Source organism: Sus scrofa, chromosome 10 (assembly GCF_054392235.1).
Source record: "Sus scrofa isolate SSC_HxYL_T2T_F1_AM1 chromosome 10, Sscrofa_HxYL_maternal_Yorkshire_Landrace_v2.0, whole genome shotgun sequence".
Lineage (NCBI taxonomy): Eukaryota > Metazoa > Chordata > Mammalia > Artiodactyla > Suidae > Sus > Sus scrofa.
The window spans coordinates 56,000,685-56,017,344 of record NC_139392.1 but is presented as its reverse complement, the minus strand read 5'-3'; the positions used below and the strand labels follow the sequence as shown (position 1 = coordinate 56,017,344).

The window sequence follows — 16,660 nt, the reverse complement described above, 5'->3', positions numbered from 1 at the left end:
CTTTACTGTATAAAGCTTTTCCATAAAAGATCAAGAAGCCTATATATGCGTGTGTGTGTGTGTGTGTGTGTATGCATATATATATATATATATATATATATATATATATATATAAAATCATTTGTAACTTTTGGACCTATATTTGAGCCTCATCATGTCAGGAAAAAAAAAGGTTTTTTTGAATTCTGGTATATAAATTATAACAGGCTGTATTTTATTAATATTACTTTTTGTCTTATGGGTTTTAGTAGCTTTGCTATTTACAATGTCAATAATTTTCACGTTTGTAGTTAATGCTGGTTAAAAATCAATTTACAATGGTACTGGCAAAAAGACAGAAAAAGAGATCAATGGAATAAAACTGAAAGTCTAGAAATAAATACATACATCTATGGCCAACTGATTATTGATAAGGATGCCAAATCCATTCCATAATAAAAGAATAGTCTCTTCTCTTGCTAGGACAACTGGATTTCCACATGCAAAAGAATGACGCTGCACTTCTACTCACACTGTATGTAAAAATTAACTCAAAACAAATCAATGATCTAAAACTCTAAAACTCTTAGAAGAAAAAATGGAGGTAAGTCTATATGACACTGAATTTGGCAATGGACTCTTAGTTATGGCAACAAAAGCACAAGGAACAAAAGAAAAAATACATAAATTGGACTTCAAAATTAACAACTTTTGTGCACCAAAGGACATTATTAAGAAAGTGTAAAGATAATATACAGAGTAGAAGAAAATATCCACAAATCATACATCTGATCAGGATTTAATATCCAGAATATACACAGAACACCTACAACTCACAATAAAAAGACAGTCTGATTGAAAAACAGGCAAAGGGTTTGAATAGACATTTTCCCAAAGAAGATATACAAATGGCCAATCAGCACACGAAGAGATGCTCAACACCATTAGTCATTAGGTAAATGCAAATTAGAATCCCAATATTACTTCACCCCAGGATGGCTATAATAAAAAATAAAAATAAAAAAAAAACAGTAAATAACAAGTGTGGTCAAGAATGTGAATAAAGGGAGTTCCCGTTGTGGTGCAGTGGTTAACGAATCTGACTAGAAACCATGAGGTTGTGGGTTTGATCCCTGCCCTTGCTCAGTGGGTTAAGGATCCAGCGTTGCCGTGAGTTGGGGTGTAGGTTGCAGACGCGGCTCGGATCCCACGTTGCTGTGGTTCTGGCGTAGGCAGGTAGCTACGGCTCCGATTGGACCCCTAGCTTGGGAACCTCCATGTGCCTCAGGAAGCAGCCCTAGAAAAGGCAAAAAGACAAAAAAAAAAAAAAAAAAAAAGGAATGTGAATACATCGAAACTCTTCACACAATGCTGGTGGCAATGTAAAATGGTGCAACTACTACGGAAAACAGTTCAGTGGTTCCTCAAAAGCTACATATAGACCTACCAAGTGACCCAGCAATTCTACTCCTAGGTACATATGCACAAGAATTGAAAACGGGAGACTTGAACAGACAATTGTATGTCCACGTGCATAGTGGGATTATTCCCAACACCAAGACGCAGAAACAACCTAAGTGTCCACCGAGAGCTGAGTGAGCAGACTGTGTATATACATGATGGAATGTTATTTAGCCAGTCAAAGGAATAAAGTTCCAACACACGTGACAATATGAATGAATGTTGAAAATATACTGAGTGAGATAAGCCAGAAACAAAACAACAAATATTCTATGCTCCCACTTATATAAAATATCTATAACAGGAGTTTGCTGGTGGCCTAGCAATTAATGATCCAGTGTTATCAATGCTGTGATTCTGGTCACTGCTGTAGCCTGGGTTTGATCCCTGGCCTGGGAAACTCTGTAAGCTGCAGGCCCAGCAAAAAAAACAAAACAAAAAACACCCTCAGAGTTCCTGGCATGGCTTGGTGGTTAACAAATCTGACTAGGAACCATGAGGGTGCGGGTTCGATCCCTGGCCTCGTTCAGTGGGTTAAGGATCCAACGTTGCCCAGACGTGTGGTGTAGGTCACAGACGCGGCTCAGATCGGGTGTTGCTGGGGCTGTGGTGTAGGCCAGCAGCTGCGGCTCCAATTAGACCCCTAGCCTGGGAACCTCCATATGCCGCAGGTGCAGCCCTCAAAAAGATAAAAAGACCCAAAAAAAAAAAAAAAAAAAAACTGAGTTAAAAAAAAAAGAGAAGGGCTGTGGATACTCCTAGGTCAACCCATATACACTTTAATTGTAATATTAACTTTACCTAAGAGTATTATCATTCCTCTAATGCCTAACTGCTATTTTTAAAAAAGTAGTCTACAATGAGATACCACTTCATACCTACTAGAATATCTATAATTAAAAATACAGATAATGAAAAGAATCTGTGGACATGGAGAAACTAGAATCCTCATACATTGTTGATGGGAATGTAAAACGGTACAGCTGCTTTGAAAACAGCCTAGCAGTTCCTCAAAAGGCTAAAGTGGCCATAATGACTCCACTAGTTCATTTCTTGGGACATACTCAAAGAAGTGAAAACTTATATCCATACAAAAACCTATACATAAATATTCATAACAGCATTTATCATAATAACCAAAAAGTGGAAACCACCTAAATGCCCATCAACTGACGAATGGATAAATAAAATGCAGTATATCCATTCAGAGCAATATTATGCGGTGACAAAAAGAGACAAGGTACTTAGATGTGCTATCTGGATGAAGCTTGACAATATTATGCTCAGTGGAAGAAGCCAGTCAAGAAAAAAGCACATAATTATATAATTCCATCTATATGAAATATAGAGAGGAAGCTGATTAGCAGTTACCTGGGACAAGGAGAGATGAGAATGGGTGAGCAGGAAGAGGCTTAAAAGGATGTGGGGCTTCTTTGGGTAGTAATGAAAAGGTTCCTAAAATTGATTGGGCTGATGGCTGCACAACTCTGTAAATGTACTAAAATGCACTGAATTGCATACTTTAACTGGTGACATTGTCTGATATGTGAGTTATACCTCAATAAAACTTTTTTTAAAAAAAATTTTAGTCTCTGCAGATAGCTTCATAATTCAACAATTTCAAAATTATGGTAATGGACTCAGACCTTCTGTACCTCCAAGCCTGCTTTCCATGATGGAATACAGTATCTTTTACACGAAAGCAAAACTACTGAATCACCTGGCTCTTGCAGGGATATATTCTGAGTTATTTACCCAAAAGAGGTTTGGGGGGGGGAGCTACACTAAAAATCATGCTGCCACATAAAAATCTACAGTATACACTTCCCTAAATTGGGAGAAGAGTCTGTATGAGTTGCCTTTTATATGTTTAAAGGTGACTTATACTAGAATTAAATGTGAGACTCTGGTCTTAAGAGAAATCATACAAACAAGATAAACTTGCTCAAGATAGCCCACACAACAAGGAAAAGTAAACAATTTTGTATAGTCTAGTTCACAAAAAGTACAAAGTTTTGGATCTCCTGAATACTTGAGATTTTTCTAATCTTTTGCTCTCAAGTAGAATTAGTTCCAGAGCCTAGAGAATCTAAAAACTGAAACCCTCAGTTTTCACTGGCTTAATCCTAGAATCAGGCTCATCAGCCAAGTCAATAACTAGCACCCACACTCGAGGCATCAAGATTTCATACATGTGAACTGTCCTAATTTTCATTCCACAAACATGCCACAGAAGAAATTCAACACACGGCAAAGGTAAAGTTGTATATTCTAAATATATCAATACTCCAAATACACATTGTTTTAAATTTAAGTCAAACTGCTAAAACAAGAAAAAAAATGTCAAGAAGCATTCACTGTTCACACTCCAAAGCCCCATCGAAATCTTTTAAAAACAAGCTGAGGAAATATGATTCCCTTTGACTTGTCTGGCTTAAACAACTTGGTCCAGTTCCCATTCAACTAGAAAGACTTCGCGCTTTTGCTCACATCTCTTTACTAATGGGTCTCCCCACTGGCTATCATTAGCCACAAAGCTTCCACTGTTTAAAAAACATTTGGGAAGCACTGCTCTAATCAATAACTATAACCTTTGCTGTTAAGCACCAGATAATTGTTCTTGCTGGAATGGTTGTGGGCAACTAGGAAGAGACTGCAGTTAAAAAAGATCTGAGGAGCGGGTTCTAACCATGGCGAATGGGAAAACAAGTATGCTGGAAAAGCCGTCATCTTTTTTTCAGGGCTCTCTAATTGTTTCATCATCTGAAAGGAAGAAATCACTTTTGAGAACATCAGGGAGGACTATTCCCTCATACCAACTATGTCAATATGATGGAAAATTTGCAAATCCTGATTATTTCATAAGGAAGATCTCAAAGAATGTGTTTATACCCTTGGCAACATAATTAAAGGAAAAAGAAACTCTGAAGGAAGAAGGTAAATAATATCTGGTGTCTACAGGAAAGAGGAGTAACATTCCCAGCAATGGGCAGATAAAGATCATCACCATTTAAATGAAGAGCAAATTTTTTGACGAAGGACATTCTGGCTGGCAAAAGATGGTATCTCACAGCAGTTTTGACCTCCATTTCTCTAATGATTAGAGATGTTAAGCATTTTTTCATATGTTTTTTGGCCACCTGTATGTCTTCTTTGGAGAAATATCTATTTAGATATTCTGCTTTTTTTTATCAATTGTTTTTTGGATATTGAGCTGCATGAGGTGTTTGTATATTTTGGAGATTAATCCCTTGTCAGTCACTTCATTTGCAAATATTTTCTCCCATTCTGTGGGCTGTCTTTTCATTTTGTTTATAGTTTTCTTTGCCATGGAACAACTTTTAAGTTTAATTAGGTCCCATTTGTTTATTTTTGTTTTTATTTTCATTACTCTAGGAGGTGGATCTGAGAAGATATTGCTATAATTTATGTCAGAGTGTTCTGCCTTTGATTTCCTCTAAGAGTTTTATAGTATGCAGTCTTACATTTAGGTCTTTAAAGCATTTTGAGTTTATTTTTGTGTATGGCGTTAGAGAATGCTCTCATTTCATTCTTTTACACATAGCCGTCCAGTTTTCCCAGCACCTCTTATTTAAGAGACTGTCTTTTCTCCACATTCTTGCCTCCTTTGTTGTAGATTAGCTGCCCATAAGTAAGTGGGTTTACCTCTATGCTTTCTATCCTGTTCCATTGATCTATATTCCTGTTTTTGTGCCAGTATCATACTGTTTTGGTGACTATAGCTCTATAGTATAGTCTTAAGTCAGGGAGCCTGATTCCTGCGGCTCCATTTTTCCTTCTCAAGAATAGCTTTGGCTATTCTGGGTCTCTTGTGTTTCCATACAAATTTAAAATTTTTTTTGTTCTATCTCTGTGAAAATTGTCCTCAGTAATGTGCTAAGGACTGTATTGAATCTGTAAAAGTCTACAAACAATAAATGCTGGAGAGGGTATGGAGAAAAGGAAACCTTCTTACACTATTGGTGGGAATGTAAACTGATAAAACCACTATGGAAAACAGGATGGAAATTTCAAAAAAACTAAAAGCAGAATTACCATATGATCCAGCAATCCCACTCCTGGTTATCTATCCAGAGAAAACCGTAATTCAAAAAAATACACCCCAATGTTCACTGCAGTACAATGTTCACTGCAGCCAAGACATGGAAGCAATCTGAATGTCCACCGACAGAGAAATGGATAAAGAAGATGTGATTCTTTTTTTTTGTCTTCTTGCCTTTTCTAGGGCAGCACCCACGGCATATGGAGGTTCCCAGGCTAGGGCTCTAATCAGAGCTGTAGCCGCCAGCCTACACCAGAGCCACAACAATGAGGGATCTGAGCCACATCTGTAACCTACACCACAGCTCACGGCAACGCTGGATCCTTAACCCACTGAGCAAGGCCAGGGATCGAACCCGCAACCTCATGGTTCCTAGTCAGATTCATTAACCACTGCGCCACAATGGGAACTCCAAGAATATGTGATTCTTTATGCAATGAAATATTACTCAGTGATAAAAAGGAATGAAATAATGCCATTTGCAGCAACATGGATGAACCTAGAGATGATAACACCAATAAAGTTAGTCAGACAGGGAAAAGACACTTACATGTGGACTCTAGAAAAAGAGTACAAATGACCTTATTTGCAGAACAGAAACAGACTCACAGACTTTGAAAACAAGGGTATGGTTACCAAAGGGAACAGGTGAGGGGTGGGTAGGGATGTAGTGGGGGTTTGGGACTGGCATATGCACACTGAGGGATATGGAATGATTGGCCAATGGGGACCTGCTGTATAGCACAGAGAACTCTATCTACTATTCTATGATAATCTATGTGGGAAAAGAATCTGAAAGAGAACAGATGTGTGTACATGTATACCTGAATCGCTTTGTTGCACAGCAGAAAGTGGTACAACATTGTAAATCAACCATACTTCAATAAAATTTTTAAAAATGAAAAAAATAAAGAGAGAAATATATACACTGGACATGGACTGTGTATATAAAACTACTCTGAATTACAATGTTAATGTATACATTTTCATCTAGTTACCTTAAACATGACATTTGATGATTGATTTATTAATGTTTTAACTCATCTGAAAAAGGCAAGTTTCCCCTACACTACTGTCATTAATTTTAGCAAAAACTGTAGATAACAGTAAACCTATTTTTAAAAAGTTACATCTTTTACATTTCCTCATTATGCATCCTCATTAAAAACGCAAGAATTTGGATAGTACACACACTCCACAAAAGGTGCTCTGGCACTAACAAAGGTCTAATTGTTCTGCTATGGGATGTTTTCATTACACTACAAATAACAGGGTCTTATTGTTGGAAGAGCAGAATCTCACTACACTTCAGTGTAATTAAATGGTTTATTTAAAATAACTCTTCCCCCAACACTGATTCCAACTGACTATTTTTAGATTTAAGCAAACGCCAAAATTCCTAAGTCCATATAGGTGATAGATGAGATTAATATTCTTGCCTTGACACATTTTCCTTGCCTCTAACCTATGACTCTGACCCATTCAAATGATTTAAATTTGGGGGGTTTTTTTTGTTTGTTTCTTTGTTTTAAGAAAAATATCACAGCTCTAAGTCACCTCCCACTAATATCACAGTAAGAATCAAAATACCCAGGACATGAGGGACTCAAAAAGCTAGAAAGCATATTTTTAAAAAAGAGCAAAATGACAGATGTCCCTCCTTATGAATAATTACTTTAAATGTAAATGGATTAAACTCTCCAATCAAAATGCAGAGACTGACAAAAATGGGTTTTAAAAACATGACTAACTATAAGCTCTCTACAAGGGACTTACTTTAGATACAAAGGCATAAACTCCTTCCACAAGGTCAAAACTATTTTCATAATAATACTAAAACATTATTAGCTTTTTAAACTATATTAGCATTTACACTAATAGTGCAAAAGCAGTGTGTTAAATCTGGGGCATCTTGGAACAAATTATGCTGGTGCCAAAATGTACTGTTATTATTCACTGTGTTTTCACCATCGAGCACCAGCAATTATAAAAAAAGAGTTTCACTTAAGAATGTCCCTGAAATAGTAAAAAAAATATATATATATTAACTTCGTTAAATCTTAGCGCTTGCATACATGTTCTTTTAATGTTCTGTGTCAAAGAATGGTATGTGTATGAGGCACTTCTTGCTATATACTGAATTACAATGCTTGATGCTGTCTTGAGGAAAAGTGCTGTGTAACTGAATTGAGAGCTTGAACTAGCCTTTTTCAGTAAACACCAGCTTTACTTAAAAGAATGACTTGGGTATTTTGGCAAAATTTTGCTCAGAAATGAAGTCTACCTGCCATTTATAGAAATCAACTGGCAGTCATATTTGCTGCCAATGATAAAATTTGAGCTTTCAAGCAAAAAAATCATATTTCTGGAAAACTCATATCCACTATCATGTCACAACCAGGACAGCTTCCCACTAGCTTGCTTCTGATGGCATGGGTGGTGTATCAACAAATGTGATTTTCTGAAACTGTATAATGAAAAGTGTAAACATTTTCGAAGATTTGCATAACTCACTGAGCCAATATTTACAAATTCAGGCCTGGGCATAAGATCCATTGGAAGTTCATACCAATGGATTTTAATATAATATTATCTTTAAAAAGTTCGTTGGTATGATTTCAGATTCCATACTGCAACTGTCGGAGAGGAAGAAAACTTTCTTCTACCTTTCTAGGTTCTTCTGGTTGGTCTAAAAATTAAGTTGACATGAGATAGTTGACATGAGAAAATCAAATTTAATTTGATAGATGGGAATCGCATACCCATGAGGGGTCAGAGACCCCACATACATAAGAAAGGTAAAATGAGGTGGAAAAAGCCACCCCGAGTTAAGGAATGAGGCAGGGGCCCAAGGCTTTGGAGAGCAGAAGAGTCCTTCACAGGACAATCAAGAAGAGCACATGTTTGGCAATTAGATACCTGCCCTGCTATATGGGTGGGGACAACAGGATAAAATTTATCTCGCATTATAACTCTTTATCTAAGAAAAAAATCCCCAATTCAAATTCTTCTCGGTACTTAAGAGAGGAGTAGTAGTTTTTCTTGAACTCACAGTGTCTCAACTGCTTTTAGCTCAAAATAATCCTCACATTTGGTGGAAACTCATTCCAAACCCCTATATAACTGAAGACTATCTTATGCCGAGTTTTGATGGAGCACCAGATAAGAATATCCATAATTATCTGGAGGCTATCAAAATAGCCCTCCCTTTTCTAGCCATTAACTGTGTGAGGCTGGGTTTCTCTCTGAATATATATACTTCAACCCAAACAACATACTGCTATAGACTGAATGCAGAAGCAAATGTGAGAATCCCGCCATTTCCTTTCTTTTTTTTCTTCTTTTTTTTTGTCTTTTTAGGGCCACGCCCGCAGCACACGGAGGTTCCCAGGCTAGGGGTCTAATCAGAGCTGTAGCTGCTGGCCTACACCACAGCTCACGGCAACGCCAGATCCTTAACCCACTGAGCAAGGCCAGGGATCGAACCCGCAACCTCATGGTTCCTAGTCCGATTCGTTAACCACTGAGCCATGATGGGAACTCCTCCTTTCTTTTCCTTTTTTTTTTTTCCTTGTCTTTTGAGGGCAGCACCCTTGGCATATAGAGGTTCCCAGGCTAGGGGTCCAGTCAGAGCTGTAGCCACGGGCCTATGCCACAGCCACAGCAACGCTGGATCCTTAACCCACTGAGTGAGGCCAGGGATTGAACCTGCATCCTCGTGGATGCTAATCAGATTCTTTTCTGCTGAGCCACGATGGGAACTCCACTGCTGTTTCTATTAAACCAGACACTAGAGATTTAAAAATATCTAAAACAATGCATCTTCTATTTTTTTTTTGTTCTTGAAAAACAGTCATCTTCCACTAAAAATGTTTATATTAATATGTAATGGGTTTATAATGACTATTTTAAGTGAATTAATAAAAATTTTTGTTTTAATTTATAATATAATATAGATATAATCCACAAAAGCTCTTTGTGGTACTCAATAATTTTTTTAAGATTATAAAAAGGTCCTGAGACCAAACATTTGGAAATATCTGATTTAATGAACAGAGTAATTAACAGAAGATCCCTGCAAACCAAAATGGACAAAAGTACATTAAATTTTTTTTTAATTTTCCTAGGAAAATTACATCAAAACTGAAGAGGAACACAATGGCAAATCAAAATTAACCTCATTCTATATGACATCAGTACAGAAAAAAAATAATGCTTAAATGAAAATGATTTTGTATATCCTGGAAATTTCATGCAGTATCTTGATCAGAAACATATAAATATACTCATTAATAGTCTGGTAGATGACATTTTTGATAGCTGCACATGACAGCCAAAGAAACAGGCAATCATAAACTCAAAAACAGATGATTAAAATAGCAGCCACCACCACCATGAGGGAGCCAATCCAAGGTTCTGTCAGAAGGGGACAAACGGGGATACTTCAGCCACTCTTCGGCAGCATCTCAGGGCACCCAGCTCAGGGTCTAGCTGTTCTATTTTAAACTAAATTACATGCTTCCAAGGCAGGACAGTGAAAGTAAGCTCTCACTTAGCCCCAAAAGAGCAAACAGGTCAGAGTGGAATTAATCTGGAAGCAGTGCTCAATCAGCCCAAAGCCCCTTTTCAGCTTACTGGATCCCTTGCACTGAGGAAAAACACTAACAGTAATGATATTTACTGAGCACTTACTATGTGCCAGGCACTGTGGGCTAAACACTCCACATGTATTAACTCGTTCACTATTGAAGATCATCTTAAGAGGATACACCATTACCCCCAATTTTGGAATGGAGGAAACTGAAGCACAAAGATAAATAATCGCCCAAAGCAAAACCAGGATTGAAATCCAGCCTGCCTGGTTCTGAGAACCAACTCCTTAGCCACTGTGCTAAAGTACACATAGGCACAATAATCAACAATAATACATAAAGTTTAAGTCCCATGTGCACTCTAGACAATTTCTGTTGTTCTTACTAAGACCTACTGCCCAAGAGAAGCTCCCAATTTGCAGAGAGCCCTCTGGAGGGTTCATCCATTACTACCCATGCGCTGCTCAACTTTCAAGTATTAGGGGACTTCAAGCAAGAAAAGTAGATATTGGAAGGTGAAACTGTGGAGGGGATTTTAAGTTCAAAACATAGACTATAATAAAATTAAATAATTCCACAAATCCTGGACCCCTTTTCCTTCTGCTACTGAAGATAAAACCATGATTATGTAAGAGTCTAGCCAGACTATTCCTAAGAGAATAACGTCTCAATTCAAGCCCATTGAAAATGCTTTATAAAAACTGCTTTTACAAAGGTTTAAATTACACGACATGTTTAAAATGTTTTGCGATGTGGCTAATTGCAAGGTTAGCTCCACATCTATGTCCTTCATTTCAGGGTTCAGAGTGAGACTGCAATTCTGAACATGTGTTGAAGCAATTCAAGGCAGAGCTTTGAGCTCATTAAAAATAAACCTATAACTTCATTGTAGAAATTAGCTCAACCAAAGCGTTAATGGGAAACAGAACAAGTCGTGTTACAACTCCGCCTTAAGAATGAGAAAAAGTGGATAAGGCACTGCTGACTATCTCACAGTAACTACACAAGAAAATGCTGATAGAGCTTTCAGGGTTCTGCTTGGTTTCGATGAACACTTGGCACATGTTTTAAAATATGTACCATTTAAGGTGCCTTAAATAAACTACTACTTTTTTGGCCTACTGAACTGAAAACATTCCACAATACATTACAAAAATAACTTTCTGACTTTCTCAGGGAATTAAGAAAAAAAGACAACTTATAAGACGAATTCAGAGGTTAACAAAGAAAGACATAACTCCATTTATATAAAGATTCCAATGAGGACATAAATGGTAAAGGAAAATAAGTGATCCAGAAGACTGCTAAAGTCCTTGCTAACTATAAACTGTCGTGCATCATAAACTCTGCCATAATTGTGAATACCTGGGGGGAAAAAAAAAAAAACACCCACAAAGAAGTAATACCGCCAAAGAAAATTTCTACCGGATCTTACAACATATTAGGTCATCAACAGTGCACCTGCAGGCTCTTGAGGACTCTATCTTAAAACGAGAAATGGGCTTTAAGTATAAAAGCCATTCTGCATCAATGTTTTATAACTCCATTCTATAATGAGTAAAATGCCCAGGAAAGGAAACTAACCGATTCAAAACCGTACTGGCACTTTAAGAAACTTAAAGGTACAGGAGGGAAACCACACCATAGGGCTCCGCAAGCCTTTGCGCTGGGTTGCAAGAGGCCCTGAATACTTGCAATAAAGAACCCGCAACTCAGGAAGGAAGGCTGGAGGGAAACACTGCACTGTCATCTAGGGCGATGATTCAGGTTCAAATCAAACCCACAAGGCGACAAGTTGTAAGCAGAGAAGACACTTCAGGTCAAGCCACCCATTGAGAGGAAGTAAGCCTCGCCAACGCCACATCCCACCTGAAAGCCTAGCGCACCTAGAGGGTGAGAGCTAGGGTGGGTGCTGGGGTGGGTGGGGAGGCTGGGCGCGCGCCCGGCCCCGGCCCGCCGCCCCTCCGCTCTGCTCCGCGCTGTACCGAGGCCACCGGCGCTTGGGGCCCGAGAGAAAGGGGTGGCAGGACGGGTGGCCGCCTGTGCTCGGAGACCGCGCCAGGAATCCTCCGCGGCGACCGGGAAGGGGGCGACCGGGGCGGGGGCTTCCCAGTGTCCGTGGGTGGGGGCGGGGTGGGACGTTTTCCAGACACCGGCCAAAGCCCCCATCCATCAGGCGTTTCCCTTCAAGACCGGGTCCACCCCCGAAAGACACGGGTTACACAACCTGTCAGGTAAGGGGCGGAGGGGTGGCAGGGCACAGACCACGGCGGGCTCAGGGCCGCTCCTCCCTGGCTTCTCCCGCCCCCAGGATGCCGCGGCCGGAGAGAGCAGAGGGGTGGCGGGCAGCCGGGCAAGTCGCGGGCGAGGGGCTGCTGGCCCGGACGCGCGGACAGCGGAGCGGCGCTCACCGGCTCAGGATGGGGCGCTGGCAGGGACCAGGCAGAGCCGCAGCACCCAGTTCGGCGTCAGCAGCACTTGCGGCTGCTCTCCCGGCTCACGACGGATTCCTCGCCGCCCGCCGCCGGGTGTTTTCATACAAACCCCGGTGGCAGGCGAGGAGGAGGCGGCTGCAGCAGTGGCGGCGGCGGCGGCGGCGGCGGCGGCGGAACCTGCCCGCATCCCGGGCAACGTCAGCGCGGCGCCCCGCCCACCGCACTGCTAGGCCAGCCGGCTCGCGCGCGCCGGGCAGGAGGGAGCGCGGGGCGCGCGTGCAAGATGGGCGCGCGCCGGCGGGGAGGGCGGGTCACGCGCGGGCAGAAGCGGCGGGGGCCCGGGGAGCGCGCGTGGGGAAGCTGGGAGCGCGCGCAAAGGAGAGGGCGGGGCGAACGCGGTTGTTTGGAAGCCGGGAAAACGCGGTCGGGATCCTGGAGCCCGGCTGTTCGCGGCGCTGGCTGTCGTCCACTGCAGCTGCCGCCCTACCCGACCAAATGGGTCTCCCGGCGGCTGCCCGCGTCCTGTAAGTCACCTTGCTCTGCTCTCTCAATTAGAGCCTCCGCCTTTTCCTAGAACTAAGCTGGAGCCACCCCGACAGTCTTATGAGGCTTTTGGCAGCACCACACCAGTGGCTGTTAACTCTCCGACGCACGTGGTACCGGGGTGGCATTGGACCTTGGGGACCGCAGTAGAACAGAGCCTTTTACTGACCTCAGGGAGAGTCCTTAATAGGGTGAAGACTATCAGCTCTCACAGCCAGGCTCCCAGAACACAATGAAATTCTACCTTGTGGTCATACCTCAATAAATCAGATACCTAGTGCTGCAAGGAACAAAATTTCATGCTGATTTAATTTTTGCTTTTTTTGTAACGTGCGTACATATAGTCACAAAAAAATGGTAATGCTGAATGAGCCACTAAAGACAAAGATGGAATGTTTTCTCTGAGCCAAAATAATGTGTCAGAGAGATAAAATACCGATACACTCACTCTCTTCTGTTTCGACTGCATGTGAACACATTATAACGTATTCTTAATAAACACTGACATTTACTTTTTTTTTTCCAGAGCATAGGTCACGTTTGCTGCTGTTTATAGTAGCTGGTAAGAAATGTAAAATTATTACAGCTGGATAGGGAAATAAATTGAGAGCTGTGAGGTTTTTGTTTCATTTTCTTATCATCATATTTAAAAGAACTTATGCAGGTGCGAAGGTCATTTCAAAGGTAATCCAAGGTGCAGCATCTGTGCTGCCTGCAGTTTGCCCTTGGCAGATGTCTTTACTACGATGAACAAGAAACTGCCATTTTATAAATGCCATAGTTTCCCTGATTAGGAGCACCAAAAGGTAGGTTATAGCATTTTAAATAATTTTAGAACAATTACCACCCCAAGCCATCCAGTCTAGAAAGCATTGTCTGAGAACACTTAATTATCTAAAAACATTTAACATTTTATAGAATTTAAATATATGTGACACATATGAAACTTTAATCAAAAAGCATCTTCCTGGGAGTTCCTATCGTGGCGCAGGGGAAATGAATCCGACTAGGAACCATGAGGTTGCGGGTTTGATCCCTGATCTTGCTCAAGGGGTTAAGGATCCGTCATTGCCATGAGCTGTGGCGTAGGCCAGCAGCTACAGCTCCGATTTGACCCCTAGCCTGGGAATCTCTATATGCCCCAGGTGCTACCCCAAAAAGACAAATAAATAAATAAAGCATCTTCTTAAGTATATTAACCTGTAATACAGAAAGGTATAGATATAAATGTGAATGTGTAGAATTTGCATTTCACTTTAATAAAGTATTGTTAGTGTGATTTGATGGCCAGGACACAGACCCAGTAAATTAAACCACACAACTAAGTAAAAAGCAGAACCAATCCCTGTTGGTTCCTCAGCTTTCTCAACATGCCTTATTATGGTATATAAAACTCAACGTAATTAATTGTGTGATATAGATCAGAGTCTGACCATAAAATGATATTCATTGAACTGAAATTCTTCAAATCAGTCTAGCCCGTGCCTTGCAGGCACTCAATAAATGTTTGCTTATTTTAACTTTGTACTAATTTGGGAAAGAACAGTGAGCACTGGAGCCCAACTATCTCTTTCTCCTCTTTTACTGATTTCCTTACCTCCATACCTTTAGTAGAGAAGCATACAAAAATGTAGCAAACTTTATTACAAAACTGTATAGCTAAAAGTTTTGGAATAATGGTGGACCTCAAAAGTCTAGGGCCACTCCCCTCTGGAACCATAAATGTTAGATACACAAGCTTGATCATGAAGTTTCTGAAACACAACCAGTCCTCTGGAGTTGTAACCTCCGTGGGATTGTTGTAACTACTCAACCCCATTCAACACTCATCAGTATATTAGGCATCCCTTATGTGCCAGATAAAATCCTCCTAAAATTGGCTAAGGGGTTAAACACCTGATAATGCTCAACAAAACACCTAACAGCTGTTATGTGTTGAACTAAAAAGTTTACCATGGAGCAGAGGGCAGTAAGAAAACCTGAGCTGCACCTAAACAAAGGTGACAAGGCTGGGAAATGGCAGGAAGAAAACTCAACATTTCACCCAATGCAGTGGTTCTAGGGGCAGAACGTTTTACAGTGACAAATGGCTTTCAGTAGTCATGTGGTAGACTCAGTGATATATGAATGAGGGCCAGAAAAGCTGAGTTTAAAAATTCATAGAGTTCCCTGGTAGCTCAGCAGGATAAGGATCCAGTATTGTCACTGCTGTGGCTGTTACTACTATGGCACAGGTTCGATCCCTGGCCTGGGACCTTCTGCCTGCTACAGACACAGGTTAAAAAAAAAAATCCACATCTGTAAACCATTAAACCACTGCAATCTCTTCACTTGTGACATAGACCTTAAATAGTCCTGCCAAATCTAACATTTGAAAATTTGGCATACCCCTAACATTTGAAATTTGACATGTAACAGGGATTTATCCTAAGGAAATAGTTAACTAGGATATTTAATATTTAGTAGTTTAAATATTTCCTAGTTAAGGAAATAACTAGGGACATGGCAGCAATTTAGCTGTAAGCATGTTTATCCCAGAGTGGTGTTATGAACAATCGTAAGTATTCCAGAGAGGGCACTTGGTTAAACACATTACTGTACATCCATGCAGGAGATCACAAGCAAGCCATTTAAAATGATGTGATGGAGCAGGAGTTTTTAACCTGCAGCCCAACAGGTGTAATTCATGAACTGCTGTGGATTCACCTTGAGGCTAATGGAGTGAGCAGTGAAGAGGGCTCCCTCAGCCCTTCACTTGTGCAGGATCCTATGAGTGCTGAGTTGCTAAGAGTTAAAGAATTTTCTAGATATGAAGGGGAAGCCAGGTTGCAATCAGGAAGCATTTCTAAGGATCATGTCTTGTGTATTTCCTGAACAGACTCATTTAAAGAGGACTTGAAGGAGTTCCTGTAGTGGCTCAGGGGGTTAAGAACTGGATGTAGACTCTGTGAAGATACAGGTTCAGTCCCTGGCCTCGCTCAGGATCTGGCATTGCTGTTACCTGCAGTGTAAGTTGCAGATGCGGCTCAGATCCAGTGCTGCCGAGGCTGTGGCCTAGGCCAGCAGCTGTAGCTCCATTTGGTTTCCTAACCTGGAAACTGCCATATGCCTCAGGTGCAGCCATTAAAAAAAAAGAAAAAAGAAAAAAGACTTGAAGGAGTTCCCTGGTGGCTCAGTGGGTTAAGGATCCAACATTGTCACTACGGTGGCTCAGGTTGCTGCTATGGCCCAGGTTCAACAAAAAAATAAAAAGACCTGGAGTTCCCCTTGTGGCTAATTGGTAACAAACCCAACTAGTATCCATGAGGATGCGGGTTTGATCCCTGGCCTCACTCAGCAGGTTAAGCATCCAGCATTGCCATGAGCTGTGGCATAATTTGCAGACATAGGTCAGATCCCTCGTTGCTGTCGCTGTGGTATAGGCTGGCAGTTGTAGCTCTGATCAACCCCTAGCCTGTATGCTGCTCATGCGGCCCTAAAATGCAAAAAATAAATAAAATAAAAAATAAAAAGGACCTGAATCTCCATCTCTCCAGCAAGATAATTGTGATTTATCCTTCTAAATAAATATTCACATTTATATATAA

General features: G+C 40.7%; 1 protein-coding gene across 5 annotated transcripts in view; it reads right to left on the bottom strand.

Moving 5' to 3' along the window:
* AGTPBP1 (ATP/GTP binding carboxypeptidase 1) overlaps positions 1 to 12,708 on the bottom strand; it is a 142,608-nt gene extending 129,900 nt beyond the window's left edge. For all 5 annotated transcript variants that reach the window (XM_021064641.2, XM_005656805.4, XM_005656806.4 and 2 more), the window contains exon 1: positions 12,507 to 12,708. The gene's annotated coding sequence lies outside the window, so the exon portion shown is untranslated. The remainder of the gene's footprint in view (positions 1 to 12,506) is intronic.
* Positions 12,709 to 16,660: the final 3,952 nt, after the last annotated feature.